Source organism: Phasianus colchicus, chromosome 18, assembly GCF_987193195.1.
Source record: "Phasianus colchicus chromosome 18, bPhaCol1.hap1.1, whole genome shotgun sequence".
In the NCBI taxonomy this organism is placed as follows: domain Eukaryota; kingdom Metazoa; phylum Chordata; class Aves; order Galliformes; family Phasianidae; genus Phasianus; species Phasianus colchicus.
The window spans coordinates 8,634,547-8,640,546 of NC_143453.1; the positions used below are offsets into that span (position 1 = coordinate 8,634,547).

Below are 6,000 nucleotides of genomic sequence, written 5' to 3' on the forward strand. Positions count from 1 at the left end.
GCAACAGGCAAAGTAGCTCTCCTCTCTGGGACAGGAAGGACTCTGAGACACCTGCTTATTCCAGCCAGCTGTCCAATGAGTGCGTCTACATACACTCTCTTCCCTCTAACTCCAGAGGTTTCTTTGATCCCAGGTTCAAGTGAGTTCAGTATCCCAGCCACAAACAGGGCAATCCAAGACAGGAAAGGGTAATTAACGTCAGAAAAGATCAGGGATGCAGTGCAGCAATGCTCACTTGGCAGGAACACGAAGAAGGGAGAAGGAGATTGTCTTTTAGAGAATCTGCAAGATGCCAAACCAGCTGGGACAGGCTATTAGCCTAGGAGCCAGTCCCATCAAGGAATCATTCAATTTTCTCTATAGGGCAGCAGCAGTCCAGATGCAGCTTCTTAGAAGGAAAGGATGAAAGGAAAGGATGAAGCAAACACTTTTTTTTTTTTTTTTTTTTAAAGGAAAATGTGGTTCTACATTGAGGCAGTTCTAGAGGGCCTGTATGGAAGGCCGTGTAGGATGTAGTTGGCATAACCAGAGTATCTGCTGCAATGCTCCATAGCTGAGTGAGAAGCAGTTCACCACTAGTTGGGTGCTGAGCAGCCTATCCCATCATAAAGCATAGCAAGGTTTAGTTTGGCAACAGAGATGATATATCTGGCTGCCTGGGTCTTAGAGGGGAGTGGTGAGCCAAGAAAGTGCTGCTCCAATCTACTGAAGCACTCATGCTTGGGGCTGGCATTACTCAGACTCAGCATTTAAACGAAGATGAAAGGTTTGTGATCGTATTTGCTTTATAGTCTGCAAAAATTCAACCAAGGGTTAGAAAAGATGAGGTTTCCCACTGCAGATAAAAGTCAGCTATGGGATGTGTTGTGCTCTAATATCTATAAAAGCTTGGTAGCTATGTGAAATGAAGCCATTCCACAATGAGCCTAGGAGCCCTCCAAGATACATCCTAGTCCTATGGGAATTAGCACTCCATAGCAGATGCCAGTGCCCTTAGCAAGACTTTCTCCTCTTACCTCAAGTCCCTGTGGCATCTCTAAAAGGACAAAATATGCCAGTCCCAATGGCTCTGTATAAATTGGAGAGGTCTAAGGAGAAAGAAAGAGGAGATTGCCTGCAGCAGACAGCCCGGCAACAGAATATGTCATGTCATACCTGAGGATGCTATTCTGAGAGCTCAAGACAGGTTGAAAGAAGATTTATTCCACTCACTGGGGAAAAGTGTTGGAAGGGGTTGGCATCTCTCCCAGACAAGAGTGAGTGGTGCTGCAAAAACAGCCCAGGAAAAACAAAACATGCTTCCCCTTTGTAAGGAAGACCAGCCAAACTGGGTCTTACAGCCTTGGCTCTGAGTCCATCTGCAAAGTGTCTGCCACAGTCTGCTCTCACCACGACAGATTGTGTGGGCAGGAGGACACTGTTGGTCAGAACTTAGGGCAACAGGACCAAATCTTCACAACCTCTCCCTATCCTGTTTACGACTAGTTATGACAGGTAGTAGGGATCAGAGCCCTACAGCACTCCAATCTTTGTCCTCCCCTTGCTCATCTGTCAAATAAATGGGCAAGCAGAGATACCCAAGCTCACACTGTTCTGCTTAGTTCACCCAGCTCTCAGCTCAAGTTTTAACTCCTTATAGTTCTTTCAGTTGTATCAGACATAATGTTTTTTACATGGGTTACTTTGAGGAAAAGTTTTTTCAGGTTTCTACTATAGGATTCAAGGATGGGGGAAAAAAGTCCTGAAGTATCTGCAGTATCCCACAACTGAGAGGGCTGTGGAACTGAAGGGCAACTTGGATTAAACTATTAAAGGTGTTTCAATTGGTTCAGTTCCCAGAGGAAGATCCAAGAGTAGAGAATCCAGCCAGGAATGGCAAAGAGGGGAGTGGGAGAAACATGGGGAAGGCTGTGAGGGGAGATATCTCCTCACGTACACCTGTCCTGAAGAAAACTGTGGGTTCACATCCATCTGGACCTTGCCACTGCTGGGGATGTGGGGAGTTTAAAACCTGTTGTGTACAGATAAGGGAGACATTACAGTGTGCTCTGTTACTTACTGACCTGCCTGGAGATCCCTCAGCAAAAGAAATAAAGTCGTGCCCTGCTACCCTCATACACCCGATTTGTGTGTGGCCCAGTTTCTGACTACTCATAAAGTAGCCTCTGTTTTAGAGGATCCAGCTTCTCAGTCTCTCCATGGGCAAAGCCAGGATTTTTTTGGGTTTGCGCCTGCTGCTGTCTTTGGGATCTGCCTTACTGCTCCTTCTTGAATTAGAAAGTATGCACTACTGGCAGCTAGAAGCACAGTCTACTCTCCCCACATAAGGCCAAAGACTCATTTCTTCTCTTCAAGTTTAAATAAAGCTCTACTGTTTTGAAGTGTTATAAAGGGCTGGCTTTTGTTCTTTAACTACTGATCAGTGCCTTGCAGCTCGAGGCCATCGGGCCACTGCTCGGCTCCTTTGCATCACGTTGCCAGGCCAGCTGCCTCTGGCTGGACAGAGGAAGCATCTGTCTCATTCCCACCTGCATGCCCAGATAACCAGACTAAGTGATTCACTGGATCTCCCATTGGAAATCAGCCTAGAAGTGGGGGGTGAGGCAAATGCTTTTTCTGTCCCCAGCTCAAGTTCCCCTAGACACTGCATAAATACCTGACTCTGGCTGTGATACAGCAGCTTTTTTTCAGCAGAAACATGAAGAATAAAGACTCAGGGGATAGCTCCAGTAGTGTTTTCAGGACTTAAAGCAGCCATCTTGTGCAGAGAAGACAAAGGCAGATGAGCAGAGATGAAAAAAATGGGTCTGAAGAAACAAAGCTAGTTTGTTCATGGTATATAATGAAAGGAGTAGCCCAGTCTATACTATATTCTGAGCTATGGCTAGGAGCAATTAGAACAAATCTATCTGAGTTTAATTTACTAAAATAACATCCCTCTAGAAGTTGTTGGAAATCCTCTGTATTTGCATTTTAGTTGTGTCATTTCTCTGCCTTTAAAAGTCAATGAATGCCAGATGTTCCTGATTTTGCTTTCCAGCAAACAGGTATCTTGCCCAAACCATTCCATTTAAATTAGACACAATTTGCTGCAAAGTTAGTTTTGTAGAAGCGAGAAGGGAGCAAAGGGAAAGGGACAAGCAAAACCCAAGAGCTGCCAGCATCTATCATGCAAAATGAACTCTGAAGGAAATGGGGGACATGCAGCTGTCATGGCAAACAGCCACAGATTGAGGGCATGGCGTAAAGGAGCATGAAGCTCTAATGAACAGGAAGAGCAAAGCCAGAGCCACAATTTTATCCCCTGTTGATATCCTACAAGAAAAATGATCACAGAGAACATTTATTGCCCCCTAACAAGATCAAGCTTAATAGCAAAGCTACACATGTTATTTACTTCAGTGTTTGCCTATTGCATAAAGCAGAAATGTCTGTTGCCTGGATCCTCACTGCCTGCTGAGGTCCTTTCTCTCAGGCTGGGAGAGAGAAGGGAGGTAGGTTGAAAAGATCCCAGATCAGATACTAATGCTGGGGAAGACGATGAATTGCACTGGGACCTAGCTTAATTACAGTATGGAGAGACATGTAATGCAAAACCCTGTCCATCATGCCTCTTGCCCAGCTTGTACAACCTATGGGACACAAGCAATTAGCATTCTAAAACCTGTATAATGTAGAATAAACCAAAGTGGGCTATCACACACAGCAGGCTCAGTTTCATATTGGAGTGACTGTCTAACATGTCCCCTTAAAGTGCTCTAAGTTCATGAGGCCTTCTGTATAGAGGATGAATCCTACCTATGCATGTAGTAAGCCTTGGGTAGAAGAACACGTGCTCATAATGCAGGGAAATAGAGGATAATGAAAATGCAAAAAGATGTGAGAAGCATGTCAGAATGTCAGAGAGGAGTTGGAGTATCTGGGCTGGACAGTGAGAACTGCAGAGAGTAGTGGCATGAAATCTTCTAGTCAGACAGAAGAGAGACACAAACAGGCAAATCACTGCTCCTGTTCTTGGCAGTTTCATGCCCCAGCACTCACAGCTGCAGCACGTGCTCTTGCTATATGAGTTTTCCAGAGCGTTCCCCTTCAGCACACTCACTGGAAGCAGTACCTGTTCAGTGGTCTCGTTACAGAGAACAACAGGCTGGTTATTGCCCACTTGTTCACACTGTGCCCCATGAACTGAACCATTTGAAATTATGCTCTGCTAGACCAACTGTACTGTAAACCATCTCTGTCCCAACTTTATTCCATGTTTATGAGCACCTGTCAACCTTGTCTACCTCCTTGCTCCAGAGAGGAACAGTAGGGAAAAAGAAGATCCTAGTGTTTCATTTTCACAAGATGCACCGTTATCTGCTTTTATCACATCCAATAGGATATGCCTGGGGGTCAGGGAGGGGAAACTAGCCCTGGCACAACAAAAGCAGGAGTTCTAAAAATATCCTAAACACAGCACAGAAGAAAAGGAAGAGACATCTTCATCTGTCAGGCACTGTTTTACAGTTACACCCTGTGGATGCACATGATTGATTGTCTGAGTATGCCTGCCACATGTGAAAGCATCCCAGAAGCAGTCAAACAGGAATACAAAACCACTATTCTTATATTGATATAATTGTTTTTGTTTTGTTTTGTTTTTTAACCTCCAGAAGACATTAAAAATGTGCAAGGAAACAAGATGCAGGGTACCTGAGCAGAGTGACAGAAGACAAACAGGAGAGACCTCAGCATCAGCAAGCAGCAGCAGAAAGTAGGGTTTGGGGGGTACCAGGGGACATGTAAACCTTTTATTGTGCCTCAGAGGGGAAACCAATCACTGACAATGCATCTGCTTGTGAAGCAATACCAGCACATGCTCTCTTCCAGAGGTGAGAAAGAAAGCAACAGACACGATAAGAAAATCACTGAAGGCAAAAGGGAAGTGTAGTCTAAAAGGATGAGCTGTGAAGGAGCTATGGACGAGAGGCTCAGGATTTTCTAGGAAAATCAAGTCCGTTCAAAACTGATGGGGTGCATAGAAAAGGGAGACAAAAGCTGAGCGATCTCCGTGCCATTGGCAGCAATCTGCACATCCTTTCTGCTCCTCCACCATTGCAAAGCACTCTGCTGCCTCTTACCTGGCTTGTGGTGCTGGCTGAACTGGGAGACTTGCTGCTTGAGCAGTTTGGGTCCAGATGCTGTCAGGGTAGCTGCAGGGTCCAGCTCCAGCAGAAGACAAGCAGAAGACAAGTCTGCGCTATGAAAATAAAGCATCAAAGCTCACTGAGCAGTTGATAAGAGGGAGAAACAAAATGGAGAAAGGGATTCTCTTCAGCTTAAGAACACCGTATAAGCAACTTTGTTGTACTGTTTCAGGTCATGCTGCTGCCATGTGGCATCAGGCAACATGAATTGCAACACTGTCAATGCAGTGCATAAGGAAGTACCAATTACTCACCAAAGTCCTGGAGCATCAAACAGGCTGTCAGTAGCTGTTTCACAGGGAGTAATGCTTGCATGGTGATTAGTTCAGCTCCTGAACTTCTACTGAATCACAGTTTCAATGTATTTCCAATGTTGGAGCCACTAGGAAAAGGCAGATATGTAATGCCACAGAGCCAGCTAGCTCTTACCTGCTTTTGTTATCAATTGGCTCAGGTTTTGGTGTTAACTCTCTGCCCCCATGTGAAATATAGCAGGAGTAGCATCTGTCTGGGAGGTCTTTAGGACAAATGCATTCAAATCATCAAACATTGTACTGACAGTTCTAGCTGCTTTGAAGTTCAACAGGATAGATTCCCAGCCCTATCAGAGTGAATCAGAGCCCTGAATTCAGTTCCTTCACTTCTAGAATTTGAGCGTGACTCTGGGATCTGAGCTTGATCAGTCAATGTGCAGTCCCCATCAAAAAAGCCCACAGTATTTCCACAAGGTACAGCTGCTGCTATACAGTACATGTGGCCATGACTCACATTTACAGATAAAATTGTTCTGATAATGATGAAGTTAGTCTGT

General features: G+C 44.9%; 1 long non-coding RNA gene across 2 annotated transcripts in view; it reads right to left on the reverse strand.

Annotated features, from left to right (window-relative positions):
* Positions 1 to 5,601, reverse strand: part of LOC149915538 (uncharacterized) — a 35,233-nt gene extending 29,632 nt beyond the window's left edge. For both annotated transcript variants that reach the window (XR_016458733.1, XR_016458734.1), the window contains exons 1-2: positions 5,444 to 5,601; positions 5,124 to 5,242 (exon numbers count right to left, since the gene is read on the reverse strand). This is a non-coding gene — a long non-coding RNA (uncharacterized LOC149915538). The remainder of the gene's footprint in view (positions 1 to 5,123; positions 5,243 to 5,443) is intronic.
* Between the last annotated feature and the right edge of the window lie 399 nt (positions 5,602 to 6,000).